Below are 15,992 nucleotides of genomic sequence, written 5' to 3' on the forward strand. Positions count from 1 at the left end.
ATATTTTTAGATTATTTGATATATTATGACAGACAGTATTTAGATATTGTGGTGTGTAAATACATCCAGTGCGTCTCCAGATTACTGAATTGAAAAAAATATTCAAAAAAACCCCACATTAAAGTCACCTCACCCAGGTGCCGGTTTAGGTCAGCGGTTACATCAGTGGTCATGTACAGAGGCTACAGGCCACAGCCTTTTGCCACGTGACATCCCCATTCTCTCTTCCCCTGTTTCCCACACTATCCACTGTCCTCTCTCAATAAAGGCATGAAAGGCCAAAAAAACAAAACCAAACCATTAGCCAAGAGGCTTATTTTCCATGAGGGAGCCATAAGGCTCCTGTTAAGGAGGCATTATTCCCGTCACCAGAGAAGAGCAATGGGATGGGCAGTGGAAAAACCACAAATGAGGTACAAATTAAAAAACAAAACAAAACAATGGTTTATTTCTCTTTTCATTTTTTCAGTCCATAAGATGCAGCTTGAATTGACCTGCAATGACGTCTAATTAAGTCTTATTGCTTTAGCTTGACATATCTCGGCAAACATTTCAAAAGATACCAACAACTTATCACTTCTGACCCCGTCGGAAATGAGGGACAGCTTTGTAAAATGCTCTGCCCCAGATTCCTGTTTCCTCCCATTAGGTTCATTTCCTCTCCACACTTCCTTCATTAGCGCCCATGTTAAGCTCTGCAGAATTGCTAATAAGTTAATTGAGGGCTTCTTAAGACTTTGTAGGTGACATTGAGAGGGAGATTGGCTCCACTATGTGTGGGAATGAGCTTTGCATAATATTTAATGGCCACTCATGCTCCACATAGTGTAGCTGTGGCGACTTCTGGGCTCATATGGTCACACACACACAGATATAAAATCACACACACCAACACACGAACAGTTTCCAGCTATGAGTGTGGTGTCAGCATTAATTAAACACATTGTCTCCCACTGGGGAAGAAGCTCAGTGTGTGTGTGTGTGTGTGTGTGTGTGTGTGTGTGAGTGTGTGATCAGTCACCTTCTGTCTCGCGGGCCGGGCAGAGGGTTTAAGTATGAAATTGACTATTGCAGTGTTTTCCTCTATTACACACACACACACACATACTGTAGTGTTAAGGCAGTTGTCTGTTTTAACCACAAAGTGTATGTGTGTGTGTGATGGCAGACAGGTTGACAGAGCATGCAGAGAGTCAGTGAGAAGGAGGCAGGCAGCGGCTGGATTGGGACTTCCCATCGGGGCCAAAGGTTCCCTTCCTCTCTTCGTCTCTTTGCCCCTCTGCCTTCTCCCCCCGGAGGCGTCTTTTAGACAGACGAGACCTCAAACCACACACTCACACATAAACTCACACTTATGGATACTCTTCCTGCAATGGGAGGGCAAAAGTTATGCCCACCACCAGGCCGCTGATGGTTGTCTGAGTGTCAGTGGACGAGCAAAATATTGAAAGGGAAGTCGAGCATGGAAATTCCATCTCTTGGGTATCTATATTGTTCTGTTATGTGTGTGAGTGTGTGTGTGTGTGCGTTATTCTCACCAGGACAGCTTGATTAGCTTGCTGTCCGATGTCAGAAACGCCAACAACAGATCAACCTTGAACAACCTTTCCGTCCACTTGATAAGGTCCACTTACCTCCAGGAGCTCTTATCTCGTTCACTTTTCACTGCTGTGAAGAAACAAAGCAGAGAGATATTAGAAAATGGCGTGGGTTTGAGGCTTAGAAAACACTTATGCACAGTCATTAACTTGGGTTTTTCTTTTATTTCATGCTGCCTTGTGCTCTGTAGAATCGTTTAGAAGGAGTGTGCAGGAAGGGTGTAGACCGGCAGACATCTTTCTGCTCCCATAGGAGAGTATTAATTTACATGTATCTCCATGACAAAGTAAACTTGGCTAAATTACAATAATGCAGGACAATACTTTGAATTAACTTATTATAAATCAAACAAAAGATGTTAATATTTGGCAGCATGGCCCAACCTCTCTCTTCCCTGGGACAGAAAACCAACTGTCTTTATGGGGCGTTTAATTAACGCCAAGACTGCTGCAGCCAGCACCGTTGCCCAAAAGACTTCCACATTATTCTTCATACAAAGAAATCCAATTATATTGTCACTTCTTTACCAGATCATTTATTTCACTTAGTGGCCCTTTAACAGGTACGTTTAAAGACATTTCTCATGAATGCATCAAAACAAACAAGAAGAAAAGCAGAGAAAGAAACCCTCCACGTGGTTTGACCCAGTGATGTCAGCAATGACAACACCAATACCATAATGCATTGTGGGTCTGAACAAAGAGTCCCACAAAGGTGAGCATGAACAAACAATTGTAATGTTTGAACCTGCAGCTTCATGAAGGTAAGTGAACGTAGCTTATGGTTGTCAGTTTGCTTCATGTGCTTTGATGCTAACTGTCGTGTAGTTCTAACAAAAGCTATTGTGCACTATTGTTGTTGTGACCTTGCATTACTTTATGCAAGGTCACAACAGCAATAGTGCACAATAGCAAAATGAACACATTTAATAAAGATGCTACAGCAAATGCACAGCTATGCAGCGAGCTAAACACTCGCCCATAAAGGACCCAAAGCAGGAGCTGACTTTAGGCGTAAGAACAAATATTCTTATACAATAAAATAGCAAGCATTACAAAACTCACATTGTGTCATGAAAGCAAGTCAAATAACCAAGTAAGTAAACATCCCAAATAATTCGTAATATAGCTGCCGTCTGACTTGTTAAAATGATATAAACAGTTAAACTTACTGATTTGGAGAGCAAACAAAGCGGATGGAGCTGGATTGTGAGTCACTTCCTTTCCCTGTGTGTGGTGGCAATCAAAATGGCCGATTCAAAGCCTGATAACTTTATTAAGTGCCTGAGCTGCACATGCACAAGGCCAGTAGATGGCGCTAAACTGCTCTAGCTGCAGGAACTATAATGTTGTGTGTCTAAGTCTGTGTGTGCGCGTGTGTGTTATATATAGGAGGAGCAGAACAGTGATGATTAAGAACAAGTGGTGAGTAAGGAACAGCTTTCACCCACTTTGTCCAGTTCTTCCACTACACCATACTTTAGAAGGGAAACGCACAGCTATAATTTAGAAGTCTTAAAGTAGCTATATGTATGATTAAGTTATATATGTTCTGCATTAAGAGTTACTGCATAGCTTTGTGACTATGACTGGTTGGTTTGTGCTGCTTGTATTTTCTGTGGGAAATAATTTTTGTGAACATTTGGGCCCCGTTTAAAAACCTAACTCTAGTGAATTCATCTTCTGAAAAGTTCCACCTTTACTGCAGAGCACACAGACGGTGCACGACAATAGTCTCCAGTTCAGTATGTGCACAAGGCAAAGGAGTTACCTTGATACAACTCCAGCACTTCCATCTTGCAAACTAAATGAAATAATGTGAACTGCCACTGAGGGTACTAAACTCAAAGCCTGTGACCTGGTCGTGTAATAATGAAACAGGATGCTGAACTATCACAGCTGTTCTGCCCAGCTATAGGGTAGAGAGCTAGATGATCACCTGCGTGGAGCCTCCCACTCCTCTCCTCTTGTGTCTGTATAGGAAACTAATACTCTTGCTTATACTTTATGCAATATACTAAAAGCATAACTTTATGTGTTTCTGATTATTAATGGTGTCCTTTTTATCAGCCCACACACCGAGTAGACTCTTCATCACTGCATAAACAATGTTACAATGCCTGCACTGAACTCAAGTTCTGCCTGACTTTAAGCCGAGGACATCCCGACTTTTTTTGCAGAGATAAAAACTATGACAAACTTTTGCTCATATAAGATTAAAAACATCATCATGGTAAAAAGGATTAGGAGGTGGGTTTAGACAAATGGTTATGCATATTGGGACTGTATTAAAAGAGCTGTATTTTACTATATATACTTTTATCCCCCTGGATATGATTGAAAATGTCAATGCTTTGGGTAACGTCTGCTTAAAGCCTTACGCCTGTTGAAAGACGACGTTCCTTACAGCATGTTGGCATGCATATCATCCATGTCATCGTCTTTAGAGATTTCACTCTTGTGTTGGATTTGAGTTTTGTCTTGTAGCTGTGTAGCGAGGTGAGCCTCCTGAATTTGCACCCAAAATGCTGTCAAAACCTTCGTTTATAATTTCCACCGCGGCCTCCATAATTCTCAGCCGCGAAAGCAGTGGGACAAAGGCTTGTTCGACCCCAATTAACGGGGATGCAGATTCACACGGGACTAATATTATCATGATGTGTCCACGTTGCCTGGACCTCTGTGTTTGCTAATTTAATGTTGGTAATTTGTGCTTGATTTTTTACTTTACAAATTACGGACATGTCTGATTCGCACGCGATTAAGATCACAGACGACCTCCGCGATTATTACAAATTACATCAGGTCCCCAGGTAATAGTCCGGTGCAACTTGGGCTTAACTCAGTTTTTGTCACTCGTAATAAAAGTCTAATAATTGGAAGATCAGGATCACATGTCCTGCTCGACGCCCTATACGTTCTTTTGAGACTTATATTTTATGTGCTGTGATTGCTATGGTGTAACATGTGCTTGCCTGGTGTGCAGTGTAAGCTGTTACAGGAAGCAGCAGCTACTTTGTGAATGCATCAGTCCTAACACTAGAACTTAAAGTATTACTAAGATGATCCCCGACTCTTGCGGCTTTTTTAGATGGAGTTTGGTTTAATGCTTAATTGTGCTTCCGAATATTAAAACCGGTACATCTGAAGGAGAAACTTCCAGTGGCAGCGAGAAATGCGTCGGAAGGTGAGGGAACAAAGTTGAAACAACTGAACTGTGATTCAGATTTTTAGAGTTTTGTGTTAATCAAAATATTAGTGAACTTACTCTACCTAAATTAAAATGTCAGCAGTGTATCCCTGAATTAACACGCGCACCTCGTGTAGCAATCAGGCTCCAACACTAAAAACAAGCAGCAAACTGCATTCGCATTGACGGCAGGATTGATCTGCTCACAGGTGGTTCGAGTGTGGGCGGTTCTTTGCAGTCTCGCTGTGTTCAGCGTGTTTCTACCCTTAGGTCAGACTTCCTCCAAGTCCTTGATAATACATCATTAAACAGCATGGAGCCAGCTTTGCAGCAGCAGCAGTTAGGTTTCCAAAGCAGAGCAGAATTCAGAGTTTATCTGCATGTCTGACTATTATACTAATGATAGGATTCTTTATAAACAGCACATACATTATTCATTTTTCATTTGATACTTTAACTACTGAATATTTCTGACAGTATTTATCTTCTTTTTGGCCATTAAAGAGTCCAATGCACGGCTACCTGGTGATATATTGATTTTACATTGTAGCAAATAAAGGGCCGGATTAATTCCTCCACCACTTGTGTGGTGTTAAAAACAATGCTACTAGTGCTATCATGGATGCATCTCATAGATATCAGACGGTAATTTGAAGCGATAAGACCCAATTTGTATGAATTTGTTCGAGCTGGAAATGAAGCTCATTGCGCTTGAGGTCTTGTTAAACCCTGAGCGAGAGAGGGAACATGAATTTGAAATGCTTCTGAAATACAGATTGGTTGCTCCATTTTGCTAAATGAAATTGTAAAAGCTTTGCAAATCAAATCACAACTCTGGTGAAATCACTTCAGCGCTGCGTTACGTCTCCTTCTCTCCAGGAAATATATCGTCGGAGTGCGGCGGTTTATTTTATCCCGAAGCGCCATATACCTCCCAACAAGGGATTCAGTTTGTGTGCATGAGGCATGATTCATGTGCGGGGAGCTCAGTTGGAGAGCTTTGTAATGAAGAAAGAGCACACAATGCGGGATTACCAATTCCACGCACAGCTGGAACGCCTGTTGTGAATGATACCTGCTGCACATACAGTGGTTCTGTTAAGTGAATCTCTGCTTTCTCCTGCAAGACCAATCTCTGCTGGTCTGTCATGCTGGACAAGTAGTTATTGAGCAAAAGATTGAAAGTGAGAAAGAAGAGATTGGGTCAAAAAAAAGGGGGTGGGGGGGGGGGGAGGGTGTGAGACAGCGAGGGCAGAGCATGAATGAGTGGAGAATGAAAGGATGACAGAGAGGGCAAACGGGTGAGAGAAAGGAGCTGGAGAGCTAATAGGAAGCACAGAGAGAGATGGAGAGATGGATTTGACTGAATAAAGGAGTAACGCACGGCTGACAGAGACAGCAGAACAGAGTGAGAGACTGCCCTCGGAGGCAAAAGATGTGTAGGAAGGAGAGGAGAGGACAGCTCAGCGCTCCTGCTTGCTATTCCAGGTGTCATCTTTTCCAGTCGCTGCTGATTAGCGCCTGAACATATCTCCTGGGGAGAAAATTAAATATTGATCTATTTTTCTCTCTTCATTCTCACCCACCATCCTCTTTTTTTTCTAACTCGGCTTCTTTTTTTTTTATTCTGAAAAGACCACTACTGATGGAATTCCAAATGCGACTGGTCAGGGGTGAGCTGTGTTAGGGAGCTTTCACGTATGACAAGAAAACCAGCCCCCAGTGCCCTGAAGTCCATTCATCCAATGGTATATGCTTTTTGCTGCTCTGTGTAGTAAAAAGCTGCTTCACCTTATGTCTGCCACACTCTCCAAGTATGTCTAATAAGAATAAAACCTCTGGGCGAACTTAAGAGATACAATTTCAGTACTTCTCCTGCAAATATGAAGCTTTAAATTCATGTGTTTTTGGTGCATAGTGCTCGCACTAAAGTTTTGAATTTATAGATTGCAATTTAAGAAATATGCTTGTTATCTTTTTTGTAGAAAGTAAGCTAAGAAGATTGTATGTTGCCAGAGCTAGCTACAGCTTCCATCAATCCATCCATTATCTATACCGCTCTCCTGCTCAGGGTCGTGAGGGGGCTCGAGCCTATCCCAGCTGTCATTGGGCGACATGCAAGGGACACCCTGGACTAGTCGGCAGTCAATCACAGGGCTGACACATAGAGACAGACAACCTTTCTCTCATTCACACCTACGGGCAATGCAGAGTCACCAATTAACCTAACAAGCATTTCTTTGGACTGTGGGAGGAAGCCGGATGGAACCCACACATGCACAGGGAGTTCATGCAAACTCCAGAGACTAACTCTATTTTAAATGATCAAAATCACAAAACAACACCACCACCAACAATCACCTGAAATCTCACAAATTAACAAGATATATTCCTTTTTCTTCAGCTAGAAATAATCCAGCTCAATACCCCAAAATCCATCCATCCATTATCTTCCGCTTATCCAGGGACGGGTCGCGGTGGCAGCAGGTGTCCCTCTCCCCAGTAACGTTTTTCAGTTCCTCCTGGGGGATTCCGAGGCGTTCCCAGGCGAGACTTGATATATAATCCCTCCAGCGAGCTCTGGGTCTGCCCCGGGGTCTCCTCCCACGTGCCCGGAAGATCTCCAAAGGGAGGCGCCAAGGAGGCATCCTAATCAGATGCCTGAACCACCTCAACTGGCTCCTTTCGATGTGAAGGAGTAGTGGCTCTACTCCGAGCTCCCTCCGGATCTCCGAGCTCCTTACCCTCTCTCTAAGGCTGAGAGAGGAAACTAATTTCGACCGCTTGTATCTGCAATCTCATTCTTTTGGTCACTTCCCAAAACTCGTGACCACAGGTGAGGGTTGGAACATAGATCGACTGGTAAATTGAAAGCTTTGCCTTCAGGCTCAGCTCCACGACGGTCCGGTACATCGCCCACATTACTGCTAACGCTGCACCGATCTGCCTGTCAAGCTCACGATCCATTTTACCCCGACCCTGCGATACTTAAACTCTTTCGCTTGAGGCAGAGACTCACTCCCCACCTGGAGGGGGCAATCAACCGTTTAAGTGCAGAAAAAAGTGAAAACGTTGTGGCCCATAATGCCTTGGGGTGCTAGGTGCAGGTCCAGGGAGTGGCCTGAGGATGCATAGGCCACTCCTGCGATCTGATTGACCACCACTTGTTTCCTGAACTACTATTGGCTGTTAGTACTGTAAGAGGTGGGACCATAGTTTTGAACCGACAGGAAAATAAACTTTTTCATGCAATTCATTTTTCAGAATTTCATCAATTTTACATTTGAATGGTTTATTTATCTTATGAATTATTTTTTAAACAGGGATATATGAGAAACTCTAAGCTACTGTAATGTTACTAATTAAATATCTGTGCACATATTCCTGCAACCCCTGCATAAGTCAGGGCCTCAGGGCCGCCCCAGTTAAGAAACAGTCTGTACACACCACTGCTGATGGTAACTACAGATGGAAGTACTGTAAATATAGATGTACTGTCAGATAAACTGTTAATAAGAGTGTTTTTAATTGGTGTGGAGCATGTGTAATAAAGGGGAACTATGAAATATTTTATTTGAATCAATAAGTGCAAACAGCTGTCTATGTTCGGCCCATTCCCCTGCTATTGATTCCACTAGAAGTACACTGAGAAGGACATAAGAACACATGACCAGAAGGTGTATCACATAAAACAGTCATAATAATAAACTATTAATATCCTTCACGCCCTGTGCAGCCTGCTACCCTCCAAGGTGCTATCATAAATCCTCCTACTCCACCTGAGTCCTCTGGGTGGCATAAAAAGAACAGCCATGTGAAACCTCTCCTTTACACCCCCTGTCCCTCCTCCTCTCCCACCCCACCCACCCTGTGTCCCGCTCCTCTCTGTGGAGCGCTGGCTTTCAGTGTGACGGCCTCAGCTGTGAGGGCCCAGAGTGGTTGTGACAGGCCGGGATAGCAGCCGTTCCCCGCTGTCTGCGAGGATTAGCTCTCTTTTTCAGGATGACTAGGGATGCCTCCTGGCCCCCTACCTGGCTCTTATAGGTTCTTCCACAGATTACAAGACAGATCAGGTTTTCGATCACTGTGTGTTTTTTTCTCACAACATGACGAGAAACTGAACTGATGCACTGATGATGCAGAGTATTTGTTTGAAAAGTTTGTGTAATTTATTGCCATTAAAAAGAACAGTATGCGTAAAACAGTGTTTTTATGATACTTCGCCCACAAAATATATTGAAAACATTTATAAATACAGTGCCAAAGTGTGCCTTAAAGTGCTATATCTACTTGTTTAAACTGAAATGAGGTGCAATGTGAAACATTAGTGTAATTACAGCACACAAAAAGACTATTGTCAGCATCACGAGCAGCTTCTACCCCCCTCCACACTGCACTATATTGCACATTATGGCACGAAATAGCAAACGGAGCCGGCAAAGACATTATACAGATGACTGAGCTAACTTCTGTCTGCTTGTGTCTCCAATACAAATACCTTTAGGCCCAATAGATTGTTTTCTTTCAGCTAGTGACACACAGTTTTGTTAAGAATATTTTGCTTTTTTCCCCTATGAATATTTTGGAAACAGTGTGTATAGGAGAATTTTCCAACGAGACCAAACAATTCCACTGACTGTCATTAGTTATCTCAATCGAAATCTTTTGGACACAATCCTACATAGTATATGTTTCATGTAGGCTTAATTCTGACACGTAAATCCAAAAATATACTCGCTTATAACTACGTGTTTATGTTGGCCCATGTTCCCTGCATCTGTTGCGAGCGTCGTCTGTGCACGTCCTCAAAAATGAATGCATTCTGCACATGAACAGTGAGGGCGCTGTAAAAGGCAGCGGGAATGTGCCAGTGTCAACACAGCAACAGGGACAACGATGGCCGAAAGTTCTGAAGACGAGCTGCAATTATCCATACAATGTGTCATTGCCACTGCACAGCTACAAACATGCCTGTCAGAACAGCTGGATAAGTTCCATTTTAGAAGTCAACGTTGAAACCTGCAAAACTAAATGGAAACAAGTCCGGGACCGTTACGGCCATGCACGGAGGATCATGTTGGAGAAACGGAGATGGTGCCGATGCTGTGTTCTGTCCAACGGACACACAGAAGCTGACGCTCTTTCTGTCCTGATCTCAGAATTAACATAACAGTGACCTCCTCGAGTCTCGCCATGTCTGTTGTTTACATCCAGCACATACAATGGCTGCATACGGCATGAGCCCTCTGGTGCGCCCTCTAGAGGTATCCTCCAGTAACACATGTATGCATAGACAAGTATGTGAAGAAAGTTGTGTATGCGAACGTGCGGTTAAAAAAGCAAGTCTCTCTCAATATTAGAATAAGGCTTAAGTTATGTTTCTTAAATTGACATTCTTACAGTTTTTACTTAACTTTTGGTGTATTTTTTACCAAATTAATCAACTTTCGAGTCATTATGTGATCACAGTATGTTCTGTTCTTTTTTGTTGTCAAATAGGCTGTTATTTGAATTTTAATACACTTAAACTCGGTTTGTTAAAAATATGAGAAAATGGAAGACAATTTACAAACATTTACACAACAAACAAAAAAAAGTGTTATATTTCAGATAATAAACAAGATTTTATTACTGTGGTCTAAAAGCCGACATTTTCTGTCATATCAATAATGCATGTCACAGTAGTGATTTTATCCCGAAGCACTAATGGAAGAGAAAATGACTTTGTCTTACCTTTATTTAGCTTTTCTTTATAGATGGCCTGTAGTCATGATACAGCTTGTACACTGTGCTGTAGACACCAGTGATGGAGGAGGTTGATGTATCGTTTACTGTTTATTGCTGCTATTAGTCTGCCATTACTGTTTATTTATGTTGCCTACTGCTCAAATTGCAGAGCCTCAAACACGCCCTGTAGAGAATAAAGTGTCTCAAATTAAATTGCCTTGAATTAACGCTGTCTTTAAAGTCCATTGTATGATTTCCAAATATTACATTTCCACGCAGGACGCCTTTTCCTTCTCTGTGTTATTCTACACTTTTGAGTGTAATAATGAGATTTATTCATCAGTGCCTCATTAGCTGTGTCACTGGTTCAAGTTAACACCTGTGAACGTAACAAAATATTATTTGTTGCGATTTTAATGAAGCGAGTGAAACACCAAAGTTTGTAGCACCGTCAGGCTCAGAGCTGCATGTGATGATGGTTTAAACAAGGCCTCGGAGGCAACGCTGAGGCATCATTATAGTAGAATACAATGCAAATGAGTAGTGATTATGAACACATTTTGTGGATATTTTGTGCAGTATAGTTGGCTGTGTTTGCAGAGGAAAGAAGCTCTCTCCTCTTTCAGCCATTAAGACTTATTGTCCCTGACATGGCAACGTTAACGCAGCCTCCTGCAAACCAATTCCCACTTTTTCCCCCAATCGACCTCTTTTTTTTCTACAATGGTGAGCAATCGCTATGTGGGGGAAAAAAAGCCTGACCTTTGGTTTTATAGACCATTTGCGATATGGAAAAAAAATGTCACAGTGTGATTCCTCTAACTACCTCGGGTATTGAAGAAAAATCCAAGAGCCCTCAGAATCATCGTCTGAGAAAGGCCTTTGTAGCGCCTGTGTGAGTATATTGGGTATGGGCACCTTTATCCACAAGTTCAATTTGAACTTTCACGCACCATAAATAGCCATCAAGCGGACATTGTAAACTGGTGAGATTGAGGAAAAGACAGCTCTTGCATTAAAAGGACGACCCCAGAACAGATGGGATGCTGTGCTCTGCTGACAAAGCCCAAGGCCTTAGACCAGACTCCATCATGATGACCAGTCCAGCGTGGATTCCGCCGGAGAAAAGGCAAGTAAATCTTGACTGGCTCGGATCCAAACATCCAATTATTCAGTGTCAGGGAAAGCCTCTCCTCTTCCCAGCCTGACTTTATTTGAAAAATTTCAACAGGCCAAACAGGAAATGTGCTTTCATTTCCAGAGGCAGCCGAGAGCCAAGATTGAACGCCGTTTTAATGAGCTTTCCCAATGAGGTGCCACCTGTTTTATCCAGATAATTGGATGATTGGCCACCCTTAAACAACCCCTCCTTGGCAAGCAATCTTTCTTTCTTACAGATATCAACACCACCATGCTCACAACTTCGAGAAAGCATACTGTTTTTGAAAAGACTGAATGCATGATGGGGTAAATAGAAAGCAGACAGCAGACCAACCATTCAGCTTCCATGTGCAGACAGTAGTCTGGCCTGCAACTGTGAACCTGTCCAGGACTGTGCAGACAGCTCAGCTGGAGAACTTGTTGTGTTTTCTTGAGGCAACATTCAATAAAAAACCAATAAATAAAAAGAACCCGTCTCTCTGACGTCATAGACTCAAGAAAATAAGTGGACTTAGGTGTCCACGTAGCGCCTTATTTCTTTCTATCGTACAGGGCGCTGGGATGAAGCGCTTGTGCGGTGAGAGAAAAAACACTTCATACAGGTTTCCATGACAATAAGTTTAACTAACAGCTAACAACAAGCTTACAATGCGTAGGGCGATAAAAACACAGCATTTGGTGCCCTTCCTATCTGCTCCCACAAATACTGTCTGTTTGTCATATCGTACAGCAACAGAAACGGCCAAAACAAGTTCTCCTCCATGTTTGGTGGTAACGAGGGAGACGAGTGGCGCCCCATCTGACTGGTTCCCTAAAAAAAAAATGGCAGTGACTACACCAGTGCCTTTCCGAAAAGAACTCGAACCGCTTAGAGCGACCGCACAAAAAAAGCGGGCCGCACTGTCCCAGGCCTTAGCATTTGTGATGTCTCCCATCAGTTTCTGAACCGCCCATTTGAAGCCTTGTGTTCAGCATTTTGGCCGTCGCCATCTTGATTTTTTTTAACCGAAAGCGACAAGTGTCTATGAATTGTTACATAATCATTGTTGATAGGTCGCTGTAGCTGGGACTGGGCAATCACGGGACGCCACGGCCCTGCTTTATCATCAACATTACTGTAAATGAGATCATATTTATAAAATGAACATGTTGTATTTAAGTGAACTTGAAACTAGTGATTGAGATCATAAAGTCATTTGAAAAATGATTACTGAGGTAAAAACTCAACTAAGAAGTCGGCAAATTTTGCGATCTTGTTTCATACAAACAGTGCTGTCGCCCCCTGCTGGCTGTTAGACAGAATGCAGGTTTACGGCTCTTCTGCATTGGCCTCACTTTTGAAACAAGAGGCCAGTCTTACTTCTTACATGCAGCCTTTGCTTGATATACATGATGTGGTTGCTATGGCTGTTGTAATCACCTATCTGACTTCATTTCGTAATGGTGCCGTGCTGTACTTGGTCTCAATTAGACCAGATTCAGAAATGGCCCTGTCCACTGATGGCTGTGACAATAACCCTACAGTTTTCTGTGTAATTATGAGTCAATTTTCTGTAGAGCAGACACCGGACTCCCTGTTGAGACAATTCCCATGAATATATCCATTTCACAGCGCACCACTGAACACCACGGACTATGATGAACTTGATAATTTCATCATTTCACACTCCTGCGATATATACAGCAGACATACCCGGCTCCTGTGGGTGAAAATGAAGCCAATTGTATCTTCCTTGTATCCCTCATGGAGAATAATTGATTCACACTTGAATTCAATTTTACCAAAGAACAGTAATTGTATGTCAAAAAAATACTACTGGTTCATGATCTTTTTTTATCTGCATATACGGAAGTCTTAAAAGGCCTAAATAAAAACTTTTTATGTATGCATAAAACACAAAACTCAAATCGAATCACAACACAGGAAAGATCTGCCTGAAACAAATGCAAGTACTCTGTAATTGTTTTTCAGTATAGGATATGACTGGGCACTTGCGCACCATTGTTCCTGCTATATTGAAAAAAAATAACAGTTGTCAGTTGTCCAATCACAGCTTTGGGGCGGAGCCAAGGGTGGCATATACATAAAGTAAGAAGAAATAAACAATGGTGACAATTTCTCTTAATCGTTTTAGTTAGAGTCGTTACCTTTTGGCAAAATACCTTACTGTGCTGCAGGACACTACTAATCACAAGCTTATAATGGAGCCTGACTGGGACAATTACCATTAAACTGAAACCAGAGCTGTCTGCTCTGGGTATTAATGGAAAACCTTTGATAATTAAAAATACATGATTCAGAGCAAATGACACCTCAGGGACGCACAAAACAAATTAATTTACTCTTTTGAGAAAAGCTTTCTTGGGGCTGAACTGCGGCAAAAAGTCACGTATTTTAATTTTGCAGTATTGAATATTACATTCGATGTCTTTAGGGAAACTGAGCTGTGTGTACCACATGCCTGAATGATGTAAGCACTAGCATCTAAGCTAAAGCAGCTCTCTGGGGGTTTGTCTCACACAGCTCGGTCAGTCCACATGACTGGTTCATTGTGTTTAAATCCAACTGTCTGGGTAGTTTAACTACTGCTCTTAAAAGTACAGATGTAAAGGACAGAGGAGCGGGAATTGGATAGTGAAAAGACAAACAGGAAGTGAATCTTAAATTTAAATCAGGGGAATCCAGATGGTCGAAAGCAAGATGCAAAGTTAATCAATTTGAATAAATTTAAACAAAAAAATTTGTTGCAAATGAGAATAATGAGTGAGGATGGGAGACGTTGATACATTCACACATTTCGAGTTTATATGAGAAAGAATAGTTTTTCTTCCTGTCCACCAGATGTGGCCTTTTGTCAGGCTGGTGTCATTCACTGTTTGTACATTTACCTATGAAAAGTAATGCTGTATAATTTGTCTATAACCCGATGACTCTCCAATTTGGAGATCTTTTGGACTCAAACTTACTCCACTGTAAACTTATCAGCTGCTTTATTAGACGCTTGGAGCAACTGCTGACTTAATAGATAAAGTCCAATTGAGGTGAAGGTATTGTACAAAACGAACAGTGCAGGACTTTTACCCAGGAGGCCGAGGTCTGAGTCTATAAAACAAAAAGTCAACATTGAGTTTTATTTTTTTCCTAAACCTTACCAACATTTTATTTGGCAGAAACAGAAAAGGCCACATCCGCCAAGTAAGTCCAATTTATCTGGATTTAAGGGTTGATTTAGTGCTATATAGTGTAAGTAAAATATATAATTTGTATAGTAAAAGCTGTGAAAAGTCAAATGCAGAACACTATAATACACTGTATAAATACACCGTGTGTCTGGTCAGCTTTCCAACTTCCAATCAGCAGCACAAAACACTCTGCAAGAGGAAGTGCGTCCGTTTTTTTGATACACTCCTTTGAACGGCGTCTCTGTTTAAAGTCCCATCATCATAGGAACAGAAGAGGGTTTGATACACAAAGATGTGACAAATGCACTGACTGCGATGGACTGATGGTTTGGATGAGAAACTAATAAAGATTTGATGTGTAAGTCGTGCACGCATAGTGCACTTAGTTGCAGAATAAGAGACTCTTTCTGTTTGTGTGTGTTTGTGTACTCGCCAAGGTGTTTGTTCAAGTAGTGTGTGCGTGTGCATGTGTGTGTGTGTGTGAGAGAGAAATGTTTGAACCTGTGCATTTGGGAGGGGGGGCTGACTTAGCTGGGTAATTGAGTGCTTAATCCCATCAAAGACTGCTTCATGCCGTCCGCTTCTCCCATAATCTGCCCATAATTACACACTCCCAGCATCAGACGCATACACATACAAAGCTGTGCTTGTACACAAGTAAAGAAACACACACACACACACACACACACACAAACACCCCCTTTTTCAGGCTAAAAACAGTTCATCTTAAGGTTATTGACGATGTTTTGTTCTGATGGTAACTGAAAACATGAGTTTTTCTGGCCAGTTTTACAAAATAAAAGTCCCCTTGTACAGTGGTTATTATGGCCTAACAAACGTATAAATTACTAGCACTAGCAAGTAGCTCTTGTCTCTTTGTCATTAGGAATTTGTCATAAATTAGGTGTTCCAGAAATAACCTCTGGGTTTTCTATCTGTAAGAATTTATAGTGTATCAGAGGGCAGATGTTTTTACTCATTCATATGCAAATACTTGCATCAAGACCCTCCAAACCCATACTAGGTTATCTCCTGTTTTTATCTTGTTGATGACACAATGTCTGCACATTATCTACAAATGTTTGCATGACATACTTTAAAAACCTGTACATTAAAAGCCAGTCTTGTCATGA

Source organism: Semicossyphus pulcher, unplaced genomic scaffold, assembly GCF_022749685.1.
Source record: "Semicossyphus pulcher isolate SPU_LCO1_2020_fin unplaced genomic scaffold, fSemPul1.0.p SCAF_21, whole genome shotgun sequence".
Classification (NCBI taxonomy): Eukaryota; Metazoa; Chordata; class Actinopteri; order Labriformes; family Labridae; genus Semicossyphus; species Semicossyphus pulcher.